The 23490-nt window shown below is 42.0% G+C and overlaps 1 protein-coding gene and 1 pseudogene across 10 annotated transcripts in view; one reads left to right on the forward strand and one right to left on the reverse strand.

The window, feature by feature from the left end:
- LOC144576535 (uncharacterized) overlaps window positions 1-23490 on the forward strand; it is a 197322-nt gene that overhangs the window by 143658 nt on the left and 30174 nt on the right. The gene's annotated exons all lie outside the window — the stretch shown is intronic.
- On the reverse strand, window positions 1099-1196 carry LOC144579652 (U6 spliceosomal RNA; annotated as a pseudogene).

Genomic DNA, 23490 nt, shown 5'->3' on the forward strand with positions numbered 1-23490 from the left:
GAAAAGACATGGACAGCCCAACCTTGGTGGCTGATGCTTATAATAGCAGGACTTTGGGAGGGGGCGGTGGGAGAACTGCTTGAGGCCAGGAATTCCAGACCAGACTGGGAAACATAGCAAGACCTTGTTTCTATTAAAAATCAAAAAAATTAGCCAGACATGGTGGCATGGGCCTACAGTCCCAGTTACTGAGGTGGAAGGATCACCTGAGTCCAGGAGGTCAAGGCTGCAGTGAGTCGAGACTGTACCACCATACTCAAGCCTGGGCTACAGAGTGAGACTTGGTCTCCCAAAAAAGGAGGGGGAGCAAAAAAGAAAGCTAGCTGGGCACGCTCTAATCCCAGCATTTTGGGAGGCTGAGTCAGTTGGATCACGAGGTACAAAGTTCGAGACCAGCCTGACAAACATGGAGAAACCCTGTCTCTATTGAAAATACTTAGCCATGTATGGTGGCACATGCCTGTAATTCCAGCTATTCTGCAGACTGAGGCAAGAAAATGGCTTGAATCCAAGAGAAGGAGGTTGCAGTCAGCAGAGATTGTGCCGTTGCACTCCAGCCTAGGCAACAAGAGTGAAACTTCATCTGAAAAAGAAAGAGAGAGAGAAAAAGAAAGCTAATAAAGTAATATAAGGAAATATATATTCAAATGTAACAAAAATAAAGTATTAATGATATCTTTTATTTACTAAAAATGATCAAACAAAAAATAACTTGTTATTGTACCCTGTGCCAGCAAAGGTGCAGTGAAATGGGCATTTTCTTTTACTATCAGTGATGTTTAAATTGTATACAAGCCTTCCACCAGGGTAAAGCTTGGAAATTTTTAAAAAATACAGTGACTCACTGTACTGCCTCCTCCAACTCCTGGCCTCAAGCGATCCTCCCACCTCAGCCTCCCAAAGTGCTGGAATTATAGGCCGACAGCCACCATGCCTGAAAGCTCGGCAGTTTACACCAAGTATAACAAGAATGCTAATGTCCTGTGACTCACAGTCATCTCATTTCTGGCTGGAAATATCTTCGGATACAATTCAACCTAAACAAAAGGTCATATGCACAAACACAGTAAATCTAAGAGTAGTATTTTTCTGTTTTAAAAACATACGTAACACTTCACAGATCTGCACGTCATTCTTGCAGAGGCCATGCCAATCTCTCTATTATTCCGGCTTTAGGATATGTGCTACTGAAGCAAGCATGAGTAATTTCAGATAGAGCGGTTAAGCGAAATAAGGAAGAGTTATGGGGAATTTAAAAATCTATGGTATTTATAGGTACCTAGTAACAGCTCAGTAAATATTAGCTGATACTTTTATTATTTTTATGGTAATTCCACTCAATTAAAAATTGTCATTCAAAATTTACCACTGTCTTGGAACATGTATTTAACAGCATAACTGTAAAAACAGATAGAGGCTGGGTGCGGTGGCTCACACTTGTAATCTCAGCACTTTGGGAGGCCAAGGCAGGTGGATCACCTAAGGTCAGGGGTTCAAGCCTAGCCTGACCTAACATGGAGAAACCCCATCTCTACTAAAAAATACAAAATTAGGTGCGGTGGTGCCTGTAACCCTAGCTACTCTGGAAGCTGAGGCAGGAGAATCACTTGAACATGGGAGGTGGAGGTTGTGGTGAGCTGAGAGTGCACCATTGCTCTCCAGCCTGGGAGAAAGTGCAAAACTCCAACTTGAAAAAAAAAAAGAGAAAAAGGCCCAGCACAGTGACTCAAAGCTGTAATCCCAGCACTTTGGGAGGTTGAGGCCAGGTAGATCACCTGAAGTCAGGAGCTCAAGACCAGTCTGGCCAACATAATAAAACCCTGTCTCTACAAAAATACAAAAATTAGCTCAGCATGATAGCAGGTACCTGTAATCTTAGCCTACTCTTAACCCTGGGAGGTGGAGGTTGCAGTGAGCTGAGATTGTGCCATTGCACTCCAGCCTAGGCAACAGAAAGACTGTCTCAAAAACAAAAGAAAACAAAACAGATACAATCTGTCCCTTGGTATATGGGGAGATTGGTTCCAGCTCCCCAGTATCCACGTAGACCAAAATCCATGCAAGCATCTGTAGTCCCAGCTACTTGTGAGGCTGAGGAAGGATTGCTTTAGCCTAGTAGGTTGAGGCTGCAGTGAGCCATAACTGCACCACTGCACTCCAGTCTGGGCAACAGTGAGAGAAGGTTGACTTTTAAATATAATTTTTCAGTTCACTTGAGAATTGGGTAACAACTGTGGCATATGAAAATTCTTCATAGAATAATTATCTAATCAAATTAATGCTAGAATTGGGAACAGAAAATGTTTTCTTGACTCTTTATTCCTTCACTTGCTGCTACATCAACTATTGCCAGCGGGCACTTACCAACCAGAAGTGTTATCTCAGAGCTACTCACAATGAAATGTGATGTCTAGGGCTCAGGTGTGTTCAGGTCTCCATGCCTTGGCTATTGGTGAGTGGGACTTATATGTCCATCCATTTTCTATATTCCAGCTCTGGAAAAGTTGGGTTTATCATCTTGATAAGATGCACTTTAAATTTAACTCGGCAAGAACCACAGATGGAAGAAAGGTTATGAAACCACAGGATAGTACTTGTTCTCAAGGGACTCTTCAGCTTAGGTGCTTCTGTAAAAAAGGAATGACATTGTCAAAAACTCATCACAGGTCAGGTGAGGTGCTGCGTATCTATAATCCCAGCCCACTGGGAGACTAAGATAGAAGGATCCCATGAGGCCAAGAGTTTAAGACCAGCCTTGGCAACACAGTGAAACCTCAACTCTACAAAAAAAAAAAAAAAATTAGAAAATGAGCTGGGTATGGCAGCACATTCCTATAGTCCTAGCTACCCTGGAGGCTTAAGTGGGAGGATAGTTGAACCCAGGAAGTGGAAGCTGCTGTGAGCAATGATCTCACCACTACACTCCAGCCTGGGTAACAGAGTGAGACCGTGTCTACACACACACACCCCTCAGTCTGTCCAGCCTTGACTAATGAAAAGGGTCTTCCGGTTACAGAAGAGGTGTGCTCTTTTGTAGGACAGGAAGGGACCAGCAAGCGTGTTCACAACCTTTCCTCATCCTCTGCTTAGTTTCCCAAGAAACTTCAAGGGAGTCCCGAGGGAAATGACATAAATATTCTGGTTACCAGAGGAGAAATATGCCTCCTTTGTCAATTAACAAATGGAACACCTGCCATGAAAACCAGGAAATTCTGCTAAGATGAACCACTCCCTACGACACTGACCTCTGCAGGAAAAACGAGAAACCGGAGTTTGTGGACCAATAATATTGAAGGTCACATTCCAGATTGTGGACATCTAACCAAAGTACAGCCTTTCCACAAGGCTGGCTGTCTCCATAGGGCACTGCCGTATCTCTGGCTCTCATTTCCCTGAGAGATGCTCTATTCCAGCTTTCTCTTGCATTTTGTATTCTGTAGTTCCTGGGGTAAGACCTCACAACATAGCAAACTGCTGACTCCATGCTGACCTACAGATCTGACTTCAGATTCTAGCAGGACTCTTTCAGTTTAAGAAATTGAAGAGGAGAAAAAAATGGACCCAGCCTGGCACTGGCCAGCTTAGCAGTCCGAAGATAGAAGCTGCTCAAAATGACTACAGTGCTTCTGACTTTCTGAGTCTGCCCTTGCTCCTAGGGCTCTTTGGATGACATTTATTTCTCCTTGTTGAAGAAATGGTTTGCTAGAATATAAAAAACTTAAGAAAAAAAACATTAAAATATAATTTTCTCCTAAAGAGCACTCAAAAGTATACTCCCACCAGTGCTGGATCTATTTCTCTCTTTTTTTTTCTGAGATAGGATCTCACTCTGTTACCAAGACTGGAGCACAGTGGTGAGATCCCAGCTCACTGCAGATTTCAACTCCTGGGCTCAAGCAATCCTCCCACTTCAGCCTAACCAAGTAACTCAAATTACAGGTGTATGCCCCCATGCCGAATTTGTTAAATTTTTTGTAGAGAAGGCCACTATGTGGCCTAGGCTGGTCTTGAACTCCTAGATCAAACTAATCCTCCTGCCTTGGCCCCCCAAAGTGCTGGAATTATAGGCTTTAGCCACCACACCCAGTCTATTTACTTTCATATATATATATATACACACACACACACATACACATATATACACACACACATATATATACACACATATACATGCACACGCACGCACATATATATACATATATAAAATCTTATATATTAAATGTTCCTCCTTAAATCACCTCCTACCCACCCATCTGCAGGGAGAGCAAACACAGGTTTCAGCATATCAGGCAACCTACGTGAAGAAAGGAGGCTGGAGTAATGACAGAGCCCAGGAGGAACTGTAGCAAATGGCAAGGTATTCACTTCAAAGGTTTTTCAACATTGTGATGGTCAAACCAAACACAGAAACAGGAAGCCCAGTTCAGTCACCAGCAGCCAACATTGGATATTTGATCTACATGCTACAGGGCAAACTGTTTAGGATGAATGACCTTGTCTCCACCACCCCGTTCTTCAAGTCCCTCCTGCCCAGTAGTCCCTACACTCTGCTGACATGACCCACATTCACAGGACTCTCCTGACACCTTTGCTTGTTTAGTCTTTTTTCCCCAATGACTATTTTCTTTTTTGGATACAGAGTTCACTTCTGTCACACAGGCTTGAAGTAAAGTGAGGTGATTATGACTCACTGCAGATTCCATCTCCTGGGCTCAAGGGATCTTGCCTCCCAAGTAGCTGGGATTACAAGCATGGACCACCATACCTAGCTAAGTTTGTTATGATGATGATGATTATTTTGAGATGGAGTCTCACTCTATCATCCAGGCTGGAGTGCAGTAGCATGATGTAGACTTACTGCAACCTCCACCTCCTGGGTTCAAGTAATTCTCCTGCCTCGGCCTCCTGAGTAGCTGGGATTACAGGCATGCACCAGCAAGGCCAGCTGATTTTTGTGTTTTAGTAGAGATGGGGTTTCACCATGTTGGCCAGAATGGTCTCAATCCCTTGACCTTGTGATCCACCTGCCTCGGCTTCCCAATGTGCTGGGATTACAGGCATGAGCTGCTGTGCCTGGCCAACCTTTTCTATTTATAAACTACTGAGCCTCATATGTATGCTTATAACAATGCAAAATAGACTAATATAGCAATCGTATGCCAACACTTACCAGACTGTAAGGAGCACAATGACAGAAGTACAGAGTGAGACTGAAATGCTCCCAAGGGGCTTCTTGTCGCATCATAGAGAATGGGGTGAGACACCTCGGCTGAGGCTAAAGATGAGCAAAGACGAGAGTCAAAGAGTGATGATGAGGGTAGGGGAAGGTTTCCTGAAGAAGGACACCAGTAAAGTCCCCCAAAGAAACTGACATTCCATGTGGCTGCAGGGTAGGGATATGGGGAGGGTGGTGCAGGATAAAACTGGAAAGGTAAGCCGAGGCCAGCTCTTACCAGGCCCTGTGGCCAAATTAGTTTGATTTTATCTGAAAGGCAATGGGCAGTCACCAGCAGGTTTTAATCAAGAACCATTTTGACCCAAATTGGCCTTTTAGAAAAATTCCTCTGGCTTCAGTGAGTAGGCTGAAGTGAGCAAGCCTAGAAGTCAGGAAGACAATTGGAGGCCTTCAAATTAAACCAGTACCAAAGAAAACAGGGCCAGGCATGGTGGCTGCTGCCTATAATCTCAAAACTTTAGAAGTCTGAGGTGGGTGGATGTCTTGAGCCCAGGAGTTTAAGACCAGACTGAGCAATGTGGTAAAACCACATCTCCACAAAACACAAAATATTAGTTCGGTGTGGTGGCTCATACCTGTGGTCATACCTCAGCTATCCCAGAGGCTGACGCAGGAGGATAGCTTAAGCCCGGGAGGTTGAGACTGCAGTGAGCCAAGATCACATCGCTGTGCTCCAGCCTGGGCAACAGAGGGAGACGGTCTCAAAAAGAAAATCCCATTCTTCACCTATTAGTGCCCCAATGTTCTCATGAGAACCTTGGAGATGCAGTGAATTCAACTGTCATTGTAATTCAGCAATTCACACCTTTAAGTTTGTGTTTGATTTTCAATAATAACCCTGTGGAAACAAGAAATAAGGAATTGTGTTTGGGCTATCGTGGAAGCTCTCTGGATCTTAGACCGTGACTTATGCTAAGACTTGAGCTTCGTGTTTTTCTGTCTGTGAGTGCTCAAGTGCAGCGGTCCCCAGGTTTTTGGCACCCGGGACCAATATTATGGAAGACAAGTTTTCCACAGGCTGGGGGCAGGGGTCAGTTTTGGAATATTTCAAGCACATTACATTTATTGTGTACTTTGTGATTACTACATTGTAGTATATAATAATTATATAACTCACCATAATGTACAATCAGTGTGAGTCCTGAGCTTGTTTGTTTTCCTGCAACTACATGGTCCCATCTGGGGGTGATGAAAGATAGTGATAGATTAACAGGCAACAGATTCTCATAAAGACACAGCAAGGTAGAACCCTTGCATGCACAGTTACACAATAGGGTTCCTGCTCCTATGAGAATCTAATGCTGCCACTGACCTGACAGGAGGTGGAGATCAGGTGGCAAAGACGGGAGTGGCCATAAATACAGATGAAGCTTTGCTCGCCCACCTGCTGCTCACCTCTTGCTGTGTGGCCAAGTACAGGCCTGTGATTCAGGGATTAGGTGCCCCTGCTCCACTGCATCCAAAAGGACCCTCTCGACAGAAGTCTTCATAGTGGTCAAGTAAAGAAGCCACTTAGCTCCTAAGGCATGTGTCTCAGCTGGCATTTCATCACAATCAACAGGAAGTGGTAGCTTGAAACATTATGAGGTCACTTCCTAAAAATCACCAGCAGCCCATTTCCCATTGACAAGGAGCTCAACGCTGCCCCTTGGATAACCAAACCTATGCCCAGATCCCATTTGTGTGGGTCTTTCTCCCAGAACCCTTCCTAGCATCAGCTCTGTATTTGTCAGAGTCCAATCAAAAGACAAAAGTCACCCAAAGTTTAAACTGGTAAAATTTAAAGTAAAAAAAAATTAATTATATAACAAGGGGACACCATATAAGAGATTGGCTACAAAAGAAAAGAGAACTCTAGAGAACATATGGCTACCAGAGGCCAGACAAGGTGGCTCATGCTTACAATTCCAGCAATTTGGGAAGCCAAGGCTGGAGGATTGCTTGAGGCCAGCAGTTTGAGACCAGCCTTGGAAACACAGTGAGACCCTGTCTCTACCAAAAAAAAAACAAAAACAACAAAAAAAAAATTGCCAGGTGTGGTAGCACACACTTGTAGTCCTAGTTACTTGGGAGGCTGAGGTGAAAAAATTGCTTCAGCCCAGGAGGTTAAGATTGCAGTGAGCCACGATTTCACCACTGCACTTTAGACTGGGCAAGAGAGAGACCCTGCCTCAAAAAAACAAAGTATAGGACCAGCTGTTACAAGGAGCAGTAACTTCCTACTGTCCCTACACTGAGATACAGTGACCAAGGAAGGGATTCCCCACTAAGGTTGAGATCCAGGCCCCCTTGGACAGGGCACAGTCATGGGTAATTCAATGGCAGAATTGCTGCATTACCACTTGGTGGAACATGCTAGCAATATGCCTTCTGGAATTTGCTGAAAAGCCACCATCTAGGGTGCTAGCTTAACGTATTGGTAAACAGCTGTCTCACTACAAAACCACCCAGACAAATGCAGAGAAACCGCTGGTCACTGCGGGCTACTAAGCATTATGCAGGGCAGGAGCCTGGTGCTGGAGAAGCTCAGTGCCTGTGAAGATTTGTACACAACTAGAAAGAAAAGCCTCTTATGATGCCCCTCAAGCATCATGTACTGACAACATTTAATAATGCACCAGTTGACGGAGGAAGCATTTAAAGATCCCACCTCTATGTTTGCAGAGCAGGCAGTGAAGGCTGAATTTGGAACTGAGGAGCAGTCATTGGATGAATAGCTGATACATGACACATTTCCATCTAACAAAGAAGGAAGGAAGAAGAGAAAAATGAGAAAAAAAAAAAAACAGGCATGGTTCACACCTGTAACTGCAGCAGTTTGAAAGGCCAAGGCAGGTGAATCACTTAGGTCCAGGAGTTTGAAACCAGCCTGGGTGACATAGAGAAAACTTATCTCCACTACAAATAAAAAAATTAGCTGAGTATGGTGGCATGTGCTGTAGTCCCAAGTTCTCAAGAGGCTCCTGGGTTCAAGCAATTCACCTGCCTCAGCCTCCCAAGTGGTGGGAATTACAAGTATGCACCACTATGCTCAGCTAACTTTTGTATTTTTAGTAAAGACAAAATTTTACCATGTTGGCCACATCAGTCTCAAACTCCTGACCTAGTGATCTACCCACCTCAGCCTCCCAAAAGCTTTTGCTCTGTCTTTGCCCACTTAATCTAAGAAAATTAAGCTAAAATAAATTTTGTAACCAAACCAAAATGAAGCTAAGAGGTGTGGCTACTATACTCAAAACACTTGAAATTCTCTTGACCCAAAAATAACTATCTGGAAGCCAAGAACGACTATCTGGAAGTCAGCATCCTCAGAGTGCATTTCAGAGGCAAACTAGAAATATGTCAGTGTAAACTATGAGAGTCCAGAGCCTTCGTTTGAGTAAAACTAGGTGTAGCAAAACCATGGGCTCCATGCATGACTGGTATTGTAAAAGAGGCCACAGGGAGTAGAATTAAATATGATACCCTTGGCCGGGCGCAGTGGCTCACACCTGCGATCCCAAAACTTTGTGAGGCCGAGGTGGCCAGATCGTTTGAGGTCAGGAGTTTAAGAGCAGCCTGGCCAACGTGGTAGAACCTCGTCTCTACTAAAAATATAAAAATTAGCCAGGCATGGTGGCAGGTGCCTGTGATCCCAGCTACTTGGGAGGCTGGGGCAGGAGAATCACTTGAATCCAGGAGGCAAAGGTTCCGGTGAGCTGAGATCACAACACTACACTCCAGCCTGGGCAACAGAACAAAATTCCATCTGCAAAGTTTCTTCTAAACTCAATTTAAGGCACCATGTACCAAAACCAGATAGTAATAAATTAAATAAATTTTAGCCTTTTTCATGCCATCCAATTACATCTTGGTCAGTTCACAAACATGTTTCCGCAAATGCTGGAGGAGTTTTTATCTTTAGGAGTCCTCTCTCACTTTACCCTGCTTAACAAAAGATTTCACACACAAAGAGAATGGAGACAGCCCCACTTCAGGACATGCTACAGGGAGAGAACTGACTGTCCCAAAAAGAGAGGGCTCCACACCCCTCTGACAACTCCACAATAGACCAGCTACACACAAATGCCTGAAGTAAGGAAGTCCATTAAGAAAATGAACAGTTGGTGAGATCAAGACTTCTGAGCCAAAGGGCCTGCAGCTGGTCTGACGATTCATCAAAAAGTCTGAATTTAAATGGACACATATCGGACTGTGACACGTAATAAAAGAACTGAAGCAGCCAAGTGTCTTGATTTGGGTTTCCTTTCCACTGTATGCAGCTCCAGTGAATGGAGAAGTGAGCATGCCTGTGGTACTCCTGACACATCTGGGATAGTTCCCATCCACAGTAGTCAACCTTTGGGATTATCCACACATTGCAGGGTCATTGCCCATCTGTGCTGACCTCGAATGTCCAGAGAAAAGCTTTTGTTTAGAGACTGGAGAGAAAAATGTCAAACCTGAAAACCCATGAACTATCTTAGCCAGGGGGAACACATGAAGGAAACACCATAGAATCTCACACCAGAAGCCTAATTTCAGGTTGACCTCGAAAGCTTTACGATTGTTGAGTAATCAGCTTACTTTCTCTAGGCTCTGTTATTCTCACATCAATAAAAAGAAAAGCAGACTGAATAGTCTCCCAGATCGATTCCAATCTTAACATCCTCTGGCTTTATGATTAAAGAATGATACTAATAAATAAGGTTAAAACTGTGGCTTAACCCCAATAGGAGCCCGCTGGGATTATGCTAAGCAAAACTAGTCCACATAGAAAGAGCCATTCTGACCACATCCCTCCCTATACCAGCTATCATACAGATATGCACCACGGGTATGAAAAGTCCCTTCCACAGACGACTGTCTGATTCAATCATAGGCTGATTTATTCATTCAAACAACAAATATTTACTGAGCAACTTCTAGGTATTTAGGCTTACAACAACAAAACAGACAAAATCCCTTCCCTTACTTACCTTTTAGTGAAGGAGGAGGGGGAGTCAAACATCAAATAGGAAATATAATTAATGATATATTTTATGCAGGGCTTGCTGGGATTCACTCAGGGTGGCTGGAAAAATATTAAGGGAAATATTAGGGAAGTATAGAATATAGTCTCAAACCTTTGGGAAGCCGAAGTTTTAATGAGCCAGGCTGAAGACAGCCAGTTCTTACATTCGAGCTTTAAGTCATATGGTTGAGCCTGTTTACCCCACATTCCTTTTTCTCTACTCTGTTTACTCATGTAAACTTCATGCCAGCTGTTCCTCTAAGGGGGAGGTTGAAAAAGAATTACTTCTTAATGCTGTTTATTCTGGACCTCAGAACCAAAAGTTTTTATCATTCTTAAAACCACTCTTTTAACCATCTTAATTATCCACAAGCATGTTAACTTAAAACCTCTTTTACTACTTCTATATTGAATAAATGCAAGAATGAACAAGGAGTCAATTAGCTGCAATCACTCTCTAAAACTTGATGACACCCTAGCCCAACTCTTACACTGTATTCTGTATGTACGGGCATATTTTATTCATCTGATACTTATACTAAATAAATGTTTGTTTAATAAGTGAAACTAAATGTGAATTGTAAGTATAAAGAAGTCACGATGAGAGGTGAGCAAAAGGCCCATCTTCATCAAATTAATCTCTTCTTGGGGAAGACACTGAATTTGTGCCTGCAGATTATCATCTTACCTTTTAATAAAAAATTTAATTTCATTGCCCACTTGAATGATGTTTCCCAGCCTTGGGATTCCCTATCATGAGGGACTTCTGAAAGGAAATGTTTTCCAGTAGTTCTTCCACACACAGATCATTCACATGTCCTTCAAATTTTTGGTCTTAAAAATGATCTTCAAAGATTAAGCTTTGTTTTGCAATATCCTTAAACAGAAGAGAAAGAAAAAAATCATTATAGACAATAAAGAACATAACCTAAGCTGGTGTGCAGTGGCATGATCTTAGTTCCTTGCAATCTCGGCCTCTCAGGTTCAAGCAATCCTCCTGCCTCAGTCTCCCGAGTAGCTGAGATTACAGGTGCCTGCCAGCATGCCTGTCTAATTTTTGTATATTTTTAGTAGAGACAGGGCTTAACTAAGTTGGCCAGGCTGGTCTCCAACTCCTGACCTCAGGTGATCCACCCACCTTGGCCTCCCAAAGTGCTGGGATTACAGGCATGAGCCAATGTGCCCAGTCACAAACACTATTTGGAAGCAGCTTTTTGCTACTATCTGCTCGTGACTGTAATAACCCTCCTCCATTGGCTGCCTTACAGTAGCGCATTTCGGGCTACAATTTCATCTGCACTGCAGCCATGAGATCAATGCTCTTTACCCCTTCAACCTCGTGAGCATGCTGTTTAATAAGAAATAACGTTCCACAAAGAATTCATGGAATGGGAATTAAAAATAGTAAGCAGAGGCTGGTTTAGATGAAAAGAGGCATAACAACCAAAGTTAGCACATGAAGATTGTTTAAAGCCAGATTTAAAACAAAATTTTCTCAGATACTATTCAGATAAGAGTAAGGAAACTCGACTAAGGGCTACATATGAGCCGACACCAAAAAATCATTGTTAAATTTGTCAGATGTGATGAGAGAGTGGCTGTTTGGGGATGCACACTAGACAGATAAAATAATGTGATGACTGTGATTTGCTTTATAATATTCCTGCAAAGGGAGGTAAAAGAATAGCAGAACAAAATGTGGACAATCTTAATGATCGCAGAAATTGAGGAATGGGTATTTCAGTGTAGAGCGTACTATTTTCTCTACTTTTGAATAGGTATAAAAACTCTAATTTAAAAATGTAAAAAAAAAATGGTTGGGAGCAGTGGCTCACTCCTATAATTCCAGCACTTGGGGAGGCCGAGGCAGGTGGATCACTTGGGTCAGGAGTTAAGAGACCAGCCTGGCCAATATGGTGAAACCCTGTCTCTACCAGAAATACACACACAAAATGTTAGCCAATTGTGGTGACAGGCACCTGTAGTCCCAGCCACTAAGGAGGCTGAGGCAAGAGAATCGCTTGCACCCAGCAGGAACAGGCTACAGTGAGCCAAGATCAGCCTGGGCAACAGAGTGAGAATCTGCTTCTAAAAAACAAACACCAAAAACAAAAATAAAGTAAAAATTAATTTACTATTCCCTGCTCTGAAGCCACATCTAAACAGAATTCTAAAAAGAAAGATTCTAGCAATTTACATGGTGCTATTTATATAGAAATCTCCCTTGCACCTTTCTATGTAAATTTAAATATTTTGCAACCTGATGGCTGGGAGTGGTTCAAAGCTGGGCATGGTAACACATGCCTGTAGCCCCGGCCACTTAGGACGCTGAGGCAGGAGGATAACATGAGCCCAAAAGTTCTAGTCACGCCCAGACAACATAACAAGACCTGGTTTCTTTAAAAAGAAATGGGGACCTGAGAGGGAGCTCATTGATGAGTTATTTTGGTGACATAAACAAGTGCTATCAAAACACTAGTATAAAATCCAAAATTAAATCTACTGCCAGATTTTTCTCCTTACTTCTGGACTCATTTATCCAATTGCCTCCTCTACCTCCACAACTCAACTTGAAAGAAATTAATTTCTTTGATCTTAGATTGGCTTTCCTCTAACATCTAAGATTTGTATTAAATTCTTACTTCATGTTATTAGCACCAAATCTGAAAGGATCTAGTATAGGAACTCTTTGAGATAAGAAACACATAAAATGAAATCGTTCTCATATCTGTAAAAAGAAGTATGCCCATAATAAACAGTAAAAAATTAGAGGCTTTCAGTCACAATAAAGAATGATGTTAAATAAAATTATTCTGTCAATTCAACAAGAAACTATATAAACCTAATTCTAACAAACTTTCTATAAAATAAACAAGAACCAATTGTCAGAGCTGAGAGTAAAAAGTGGAAGTTTTAGAAATAGATGAAGTCAACTGCAGAACATGCCTATCACATACCATAAAGGCTGTCCCAATCACACCCATCCCCCTTATTCCACCTAGTATCACCTGAGGTCAGGAGCCCAAGACCAACCTGGCCAACATAGAAAAATCCCTTCTCTACTAATAATGCAAAAATTAGTCTTGAATGGTGGTGGGTGACTGTGAGGCAAAAGAACTGCCTGAACCCAAGAGCCAGTTAGCCAGAATCACATCACAGCACTCCAACCTGGGTGACAACAGTGAAAACTGTCTCAGGAAAAAGAAAAACAAATTCCTTTGGGAAGGCTTTCTTCATAGAGATCTTCAACATAAGACTGAAGAAAAGGGTATGGAATCATCACCGGACCTTTGGCTTTTACACCTTGAGGTATAAGAACAAAACGAAAAAGGGATATAATTTAAACACAATTTGCAGGAAAGAATCATTATTGAATCTGTATTGCTCTTTAACTTTCTTTTCTTGAAAGTTTCACTCTTGTCGCCCAGGCTGGAGTGCAGTGGCATGATCTCGGCTCACGGCAAGCTCCATTTCTCAGGTTCAAATGATTCTCCTGCCTCAGCCTGCTGAATAGCTGGGATACAGGAGCCTGCCACCACCCCCAGCTAAGTTTTGGATATTCTGCAGAGACAGTTTCACCATTTTGGCCAGGCTGGTCTCGATCCCCTGACCTCAGGTGATCTGCTCGTCTCAGCCTCCCAAAGTACTGGGATGAGCCACTGAGCTGCCTCAGCACTTTCTTATGTTCTTAAATAGCCTAACCCAGGTGGGGACAGTGGCTCATGCCTGTAATCCCAACAACTTTGAAAGACAAGGTCAGAAGGTTGCTTCAACCTAGCAGTTCAAGACAGGCCTGGGCAACATAGCTAGACCACTCCTCATCTCTACAAAAATTAGGCCAGGTATGCACCGCACCTAGCTAATTTTTATATGTTTTGTAGAGAGAGGGTTTCATCATGTTGCCCAGGCTGGTCTCAACCTCCCGAGCCCAAGCCATCCTCCCGCCTCGGCCCTCAAAGTGCTGGGATTACAGGGCCCAGGGAGCCTCATGTTTTCTTTAAGCAGTCCCCTACTCTTCACACTTGGATAGTTTTCTTTTTGTTCTTTTAGGCAGGGTGTACCTCAGTCTCACAGGTTGGAGTTCTGTGGTGGGATCATAGCTCATTGCAGCCTTGAACCCTGGGGTTCAAGTAGCTGGGAGGCTGAAGTGGGACTACAGATACAGGTCATACCATGTTGCCCAAGCTGCTCTTGAACTCCTGGACTGAAGGGATCCCCCTACCTCAGCGACATAGACATTGCAGTACCAGGCTTCACTCTGAGAAGACAACACATCTCCAGGCCCTGTCCTGTCCCTGTGACTTCCCTGAAAACCCACCCCTGTGACGTCACAGAGCGCCCCCCTCAGATGGAGCCAATCAAAACTCCAAAAGAAAATGTCAGTTGCATGCCAGTCAGATGTCAGCATTGTCCACGTTTCAAAAGCTAACACTGGCATGACTGACTTAGTGTTGGACCCAGAAAAATTAAAAAGTGAAAGATAAAAATATGCAAAATAGGCTGAGTATGATGGCTCATGCCTGTAATCCCAGCACTTTCAGAGAACGAGGCAGGTAAATCACAAACTCAGGATTTTGAGACCAGCCTGGCCAATAAGGAGGCTGAGGAAAAAGAATTGCTTGAACCCAGGAGGCAGAGATTGCAGCCAGCCGAGATCACGCCACTGCACTCCAGGCTGGGTGACAAGAGTGAAAACTTTGTCTCAGAAAAAAAAATTCTTTGGGAAGTCCTTCTACATAAAGATCTTCAACATGAGACTGGAAAAAAAGTTTAAGATCATCCTGGACCTTTGGCTTTTACAGCTTGAGCTGTAACTGAAAAAAAAAGGATATCATTTAAATACAATTTGTAAAAAAGAATAATTATTCAATCTGTATTGCTCTTTAATTTTTTTTTTTTTAACGAAGTCTTGGTCTGTTGCCAAATGGGAGTGCAGTGGCACAATCTCAGCTCACTGCAGCCTCCATCTCTCATGTGCAAGCAATTCTCCTGCCTCCGCCTCCTGAGTATTTGGGACTACAGGTGCCTGCCACCATGCCCAACTAATTTTGGTACATTCAGTAGAGACGGGGTTTCACCATACTGGCTAAAATCATCTTGATCTCCTGTCCTCATGATCCACCCACCTTGGCCTCCCAAAGTGCTAGAATTACAGGCATGAGCCACCATGCCCTGCATTGCTCTTTAACTTTTATAATTTGTTCTTTACTTCTGTTATTGTAATTCAGTCCAAAAAATAGTATGAAAAAAATAAAAAGAACCTCCAAAATGCTAATACTCTGATTATCAAAGTCTACAGCAAAATATCCCATTACAGCTGGGTACAGTGACTCACACCTGTAATCCAGCACTTTGGGAGCCTGAGGTCAGTGAATCACATAAGATCAGAAGTTCAAGACCATCCTTGCCAACATGGGAAACCCATCTCTACTAAAACTACAAAAACTACCTATGTGTGGAGACAGGTGCCTGCAATCCCAGCTACTCGGGAAGCTGAGGTAGGAGAATCACTTGAACCCAGGAGGTGGAGTTGCACTGAGCCAAGATCATGCCATTGCACTCCAGTATGAGGGACAAGAGGGAAACTCCGGCTCAAAAAGAAAAAAAAACAAGAAAAGGAAAGAAAGAAAGAAAGAATCCCATTATTTAAGCCAATGTAGATAGAGCCAGACTTTCTACAACAGTCTGAACCAAATTATAAGGCCAGAAAAAAATACCGGCTAATGTTATTTAATATATGCAGTACTGAATGGAAAATGCAATATTTTCAAAACATCAACATTAGTGTAACCTCATTGGACTTAGAAATAATTTTTTTAACTAATAGAAACCAAAGATTCTCCTGAACTGCAACATTTCAGCTAGCATTTATTTACTCAAGATTGAAATACTACAACAGCTATAAAAAGTCAAGAGCTGGGATGGGCACTGTGGCTGATACTTGTAATCCCAGCACTTTGGGAGCCCGAGGCAGTCAGAAAACCTGAGGTCTGGAGTTCAAGAGCAGCCTAACCAACATGGAAAAATCCCGTCTTTACTAAAAAACAAACAAACAAACAAACAAACAAACAAACAAACAAAATTGGCTAGACATGGTGGTATACACCTGTAATCCCAGCTACTTAGGAGACTGAGGCAGGAGAATCACTTGAACCCAGGAGGAGGATGTTGTGATGAGCTGAGATCAAGCCTTTGCATTCCAGCCTGGGCAACAAAAGCGAAACTACGTCTCAAAAAAAAAAAAAAAATTCAAGAGCTAGTCATTGAACGGGCTCACACCTGTAACCCCAGCACTTTGCAAGGCCTAGGTGGGTGGATCACCTGAGGTCAGGAGTTCAAGACCAGCCTGGCCCACATGGTGTAACCCCGTCTCTACTAAAAATACAAAAATTAGCCTGGCATGGTGGCACTTACCTGTAGTCCCAACTACTAGAGACACTGAACCAGGAGGATCGCTTGAACCTGAGAGGTGGACATTGCAGTGAGCTGAGATCATGCCACTGCCCTCCACCCTGCGTGACAGAGCAAGACTCTCTCAAAGAAACAAAATGGCAAGAGCATGGGTAGTAGTCAAATTAAACATAACCAACAATCTCCCATCAGAATAGCTCCATTTTTTGCTATCATTATGTGTTAAAGTCTATTTGCTAAACATTGACATTTGTACTAAACTTTCAAGTGCACCATATACACATTAGTGCTCACTGAAGTTTAATATCCTTTGCTGTACACTAAACTTGAAATATCGTACTTATAGATCAAAACCAAAGTATCTTTCCCTAAGGTAATTACCACTAATGCTGCTTTAAAATTATAAAATGTGAAGATTTTTTATAATGTCACAACAGCTGAAAATTATTGTCGTTAAACAGAATAATCTAATAAATCACCATCACAAAAAAGCCCCACAACATAATCTATTTCATCTTATGAAAAGCACTTACATTTATAAAACTGTTAGTCAATTTATAAAACGTTAATAGCAAATTATTTTTACTTAGAATTGTACTAAATTAACAATACAATAAAGACATAGGCCAGGTGTGGTGGCTCACACCTGTATCCCAGCACTTCAGTAGGCCCAAGGCAAATGGATCACTTGAGGTCACAAGTTCCAGATCAGCCTTGCCGACATGGGGAGACCCCACATCTACTAAAAATACAAAAATCAGGCAGGCGTGGTGGTGGACACCTGTAATCCCACCTATTCGAGAAGCTGAGGTAGAAGAATCACTTGAACCTGGGAGGCGAAGGTTGCAGTGAGCCGAGATCGTGCCATTGCGTTCCAGAACGGGTGACGAGAGCAAAACTCCAGCTCAAAAAACAAAATCCCATTACTTTAAGCCAATGTAGATACAGCCAGACGTTCTATAGCAATCTGAACCATATCATAAAGCCAGAAAAGCACACCAGCTAATATTAGGTAATACATATAGTACTAAATAAAAAAGGTAGTATTTTCAATACATAAACATCAGTGCAACCTTACTGGACTCGTAAAAACACATACTGGAGTTATAAACATAATTTTGAAAAGTACCAGAAACAGAAGATTCTCCTGAACTACAACATTTGAGCTAGCATTTATTTACTCAACATTAAAATAGTATAATAGCTATAAAAAGTCAAGAGCTGGGCTGGGGGTGGTGGCTCACACCTGTAGTCTCAGCACTTTGGGAGGTCGAGGCAGGCAGATCACCTAAGGTCAGGAGTTCAAGACCAGCCTGACCAACATTAAAAACTCTTGTCTCTACTAAAAATGCAAACTTAGCTGGGCACGATGGCACGTAACTGTTATCCCAGCTACTCAGGAGGCTGAGGCAGAAGAATCGTTGGAACCCAGGAGGCGGAGGTTGTCGTGAGCCAAGATCGCACTATTGCACTCCAGCCTGGGTAATGAGAGTGAAACTCCATCTCAAAAAATAAATCAATAAATATATAAAATAAATGAAAGTCAATCACTGGCCAAATGCGGGTGGCTCACACCTGTAAGCCCTGAATTTTGGGAGGCCAGGGCAGGTGGATCATTTGAGGACAGGAGTCTGAGAGCAGCCTGGCCAATGTGGTGAAACCTCATCTCTACTACCTACACAGAAATTAACTAGACATGGTGGCAGGTGTCTGTAATAGCAGATTCTTGGGAGGTTGAGGCAGGTGGATCACCTCATGTTAAGATCTCAAGACCAGCCTGGCCAACAGAATGAAACCCCACCTCTACTATAAAAAAATTAGATGGGCATGGTTGTTTGTGCCTGTAATCCCAGCTACATGGGAGGCTGAGGCAGGAGAACAGCTTGAACCCAGGAGGTGGAGGTTGCAGTGAGCTGAGATCACACCACTGCACTCCAGGATGGGTAACAGAGCAAAACTCCATCTCAAAAAAAAAAAAAATTAAGAAAGAAAACATTTGTTATGGGGAGACTAGAAATATGATCTTGCTGGCAATCCTTCCATTTTAGGAAATCTAAACAGTGTGAGTCCATTCTGTTTTGTCCCTCTCCACTCCAGAAACAAAACCAGTAAACAAATCCATTCTATTTCTTTCAAAACACATCTAACAATTAAGAGATGATATGCATGGCTCCACACTCTAAAAGGAAACCTTATGTCCTGGGTATCACAGACAGTTGATGAAGCCTTGTTCAGTTGACTGGTGTAGACTTCAATAATAAACTGTTCAATGTACTATGCCAGATAAACATTCCATCTCAGAAGTAGAACAAATACTGTTATTTTAGTTCTGTCTACACATAAATGCAATATTTACACATATTTATAATGGGTTAATACAAACAAACTGAGTTAATTGTTCTAGAGAGTAATAAAATTTGGACAAGATGAATTCTCCTGTCCTGGCACATAATTAGTAGTTAGAGGCATTTGATTTCACATGAAAGGTACCATTAAATAATCAATGGTAAGCATTAAATAATCACTGCACATGATCTTCTCATCTGAGTTAATACTGAAGACCTACCTCCTGAAGCTGGTGTATCAAGTTGTAAATCTTCACGTGTAGAATTAATAAGTTCATGCCTGAAAGGTGACAATAAACATTTAATATTCACCATGCAATATTCAGCAAAGTAATATCCACTAGTACATATTTAACATTTAATCATCAAGGGTGGTTTTGAAAAGAAAAGACAGGCTGGGGGCAGTGGCGCCGACGTGTAATCCCAACACTTTGAAAGGCAGGCAGATCATGGGTTAAATGTTTGAGACCAGCCTGGCCAACATGGTGAAACCCCATCTCTATTAAAAACACAAAATTTAGCCTGGAGTGGTGGCAGGTGCCTGTAATCACAGCTACTCAGGAGGCTGAGGCAGGCGAATTGTGTGAACCCAGGAAGCAGAGGTTGCAGTGAGCCAAGATCATACCACTGCACTCCAGCTGGGTTGAGAGCAAGACTCTGTCTCAGGAAAAAAAATTAAGAAAAGGTTATCTGAAGGCTTGAGCACAACTAAATCTACAGAGTAACAAAACAAAATAACAATTGCAAATTGTCTCATTAGCTGCTTCATGGAGCATGTGTCCTCACAAGTAAAGTGCTAACTCGGCAACACACAGCTCTTTTGAAGCATACTACAAATATCTTTAATGGGATCCTTTAATATCACGTTGTATTCAAGGCTATCTCCCGCTAATCTTCTATAAATACAATCACATATCCCCTCATATGCTTTAAAAGTCTCAGGCCTAAAAACAAGACATGGATAGTGTTTTCTTCCATCTACCAAAGAAGGAAGGGAAGAGAGAAAAGAGAGAGATAACCAGGTATGGTGGTTCACACCTGTAATCCCAGCAGTTTGGGAGGCCAAGGCAGGTGGATCACTTGGGTCCAGGAGTTTGAAACCAGACTGGACAACATAGTGAAACACTGTCTCTACTAAAAATACAAAAGTTAGCTGAGTGTGGTAGCATGTGAAGGTAGTCCCAATTTCACAAGAGGCTGAGGTAAAAAGATCATGAGGGTCTGGGAGTTCGAGGCTGCAGTGAGCCATGATCACACCACTGCATTCCTGCCTGGGCGACACAGTGAGATCCTGTCTCAAAAAAACAAATGTTGGTGAAAATGTAGAAACTGGAACCCACATACATTACTGGTGGGAACATAAAATGGTTTAACTGCTTTGATTGGATGTTTCTTTTCTTGTCATTTGCATTTTATTTGTTTAAATCAAGACAGGGTCTTGCTATCTTGCCCACACTGGTCTCTCCTAACTCATAGGCTCATGTGATCCTCGCACCTCAGCAGCCTCTCATGTAGCTGGGATTACAGATGTGAGTCACCGTACCTGACTGGTGTAACCATTTTGGAAAACAGTTTCTCAAAAGCCTAAATGTACAGTATCATAGAATGCAACAAGTTCTCTCCTAGGCATAGATTCCAGAGAAATAAAAATATATGTCCACACAAAAACTTGTACATGAAAATCTTCATAGCAGTATTATTCATAATGATCAATATATGAAAACAACCGAAATGTTCATCAACTGATGAACAGATAAATAAAATATAGTGTGAGTCTACCGTAGAGTATATTATTCAGCCGTAGAAGGAAAAAAATACTGACACATGCCATGACATGAAGGAACTCTGTAAACATTGTGCTAGGAGCGAAAACAAAAGCCAGCCACAAAAGATCCCCACATATTGCATAATCCTATTTATATAAAAGGTCCAGATCATGCAACTCTAAAGTGACAGAAAACAGATCAGCGGCTGCCTATGGGAGCACAGGGGTATAGGGGGAGTAGGAACTAGTAGCAAAGAAATGTAGATTTCTCTGGAGGGAAATGAAAGCTTCTAAAATTGATTGTGGTGACAGATGCACAGCTCCATGAATACTTTTGCATACTTTTATGAATCAGTTGTAAGGGATGTTAAGTATATTTCAATAAAGCTGTTATTTAAAATAAATAGGGGACTGGGTACAGGTGGCTTATACCTGCATATAATCCCAGAACTTTGGGAGGCTGAGGCAGGAGGACCACTTAAGGTAAGGAGTTAAGACCATCCTGGGCGACACAGCATGATCCCATCCCTACAACAAAAAATAAAAAAATTAGCTTTGCATAGTGGTGTACATCTGTAGTCGCAGCTACTTGGGAGGCTGAGGTGGGAGTATTACTTAAGTTTGAAACTATAGCAAGCCGTGATCACACCTCTGCACTGCAGCCTGAGTGATGGAACAAGAAAAAAGGAAAGAAAAGAAATGCAAGTTTATATGACTTTGTGAGAGTAACCAAGTTTGAGGAGAAATAGAAGAACAAAAGAGCACTGGATGTTGAGGGTGGCTGGCTGGTGAGGTGCAGCTGCTAGCTAACTTCTGAAAAAATGTGTTAGTAAAATTACAGCTCTGGGGATCAGTCACGCAGTCAAATGATGAACGTTAAATCCATTACAAATGCTCATCTTTCTTTACATGCCTTCAAGTGAAAAATTCCTAAGGGCCTAAATAGCAAGTGGTCTGAAATGATAGCAGCTTTTTATTAAAGAAATATTATCAAAAACAAAAACTTAAATGGTTTTGTTTGATGGAACTTATAATACTTTGCTTTTACTTTCTCATTAATGTTTAATGAGACAGTAACTGAATATGCCATCCTTGCTTTCTTCCCCAAAAATGCTCCAACACTTTCCATTGTATTTTTCTTAGTATTAAGCCCCCAATGACAGGGTTCTTGTCAAACCCAATTTTGCACATCTGATGCTTATACTAAATAAATGTTTGTTCAATAAGTGAACCTAAATATTAAGTGTAAATAGAAAGAAGTCATGATGAGATGGAACGAAAGGCCCATCTTCATCAAATTAATCTCTTAATTTGTTTCTGCAGATTATCTTACCTTTTAATAAAAATTTAATTCAGTTGCCCACTTGACTGATGTTTCCCAGCCTTGGAACTCCATATCATGAGGGACTTCCGAAAGAAATGCATTCCGGTAGTCTTTCCATATACAAATCATGTGAACGTGCTTCAGAGTTTTGGTCTTAATAAAGATCTTCAAAGATCCTAAAAGATAAAGCTTTTTCTTAATACGCTTAGGAAGACAGAGAAAGAAAATTATTATAGAAGATAAAGAATACAACCTAAGCAGTACTTTTTTTGAGATGGAGTCTTCCTCTGTCACCCAGGCTGGAGTGCAGTGGCATGATCTCAGCTCACTGCAACCTCCACCTCCTAGGTTCTAGCAATTCTCCTGCCTCGGCCTCCCAAGTAGCTATTATTGGCACCTGCCATCATGCCTGGCTAATTTTTGTATTTTTTAGTAGAGACCGGGTTTCACCATTTTGGGCAGGATGGTCTCAAACTCCCCATCTCAGGTGGTTCGCCCATCTCGGCCTCCCAAAGTGCTGGGATTACAGGCATGAGCCATTGCACCCAGCCTGTAAATACTATCTGGAAGCAGCCTTTTGCTACTCCCGGCTGGTGACCTTTAATAACCCTCCTCCATTGCTGCTGCACACTGGCACATTTCAGGCTACACTTTCACCTGCACTGCAACCACAAGATCAATATTCTTTACCTCTTCAACCTTGTAAGCATGCTATTTTAAAAGAAATAACTTTCCACAAAGAATTCATGAAATATGAAATAACAATAGTAAGCAGAGGCTAGTTTAGATTAAAAGAGGCATGATAACCAAACTTAGCACAAGAAGATTGTTTGGATCCAGATATACAGCAAACAATGAGCTGACACCAAAGATTCATTGTTAATTTTGTCAGATGTGAGGAGATAGTGGCTGTTTGGGGATGTGCACTGAACAGGTAAAATGACGTTAAGGCTGTGATTTGCTTTACAATATTCTTGCAAAGGGAGGAAAAGAAATAGAACAAAATGTAGGACAATCTTAATAATCACAGAAATTGAGGAATAGGCATTTTAGTGTTCATCGTACTATTTTCTCTACTTCTGAATAGGCATAAAAACTGTAATTTAAAAATGTAAAAAAAGAAAAAAAATAGCCAGGCACAATGACTCATGCCTGTAATCCCAACTCTTTGAAAACCTAAGGCAGGGGGATCACTTGGGTCAGGAGTTCAAGATCAGCCTGGCCAACACGGTGAAACCCTGCCTCTATCAAAAAAAAAAGCTGGGTGTGGTGCCAAGCACCTGTAGTCCCAGCTACTCAGGAGGCTGAGGCAAGAGAATCAGTTGAACCAGGGAGGAAGAGGCTGCAGTGAGCTACTGCACTCCAGCCTGAACAACAGAGTGAGAATCTGCCCTAATAAAAAAAAGTAAAAATGAA

The sequence above is a fragment of the Callithrix jacchus genome, chromosome 15, assembly GCF_049354715.1.
Source record: "Callithrix jacchus isolate 240 chromosome 15, calJac240_pri, whole genome shotgun sequence".
Classification (NCBI taxonomy): domain Eukaryota; kingdom Metazoa; phylum Chordata; class Mammalia; order Primates; family Cebidae; genus Callithrix; species Callithrix jacchus.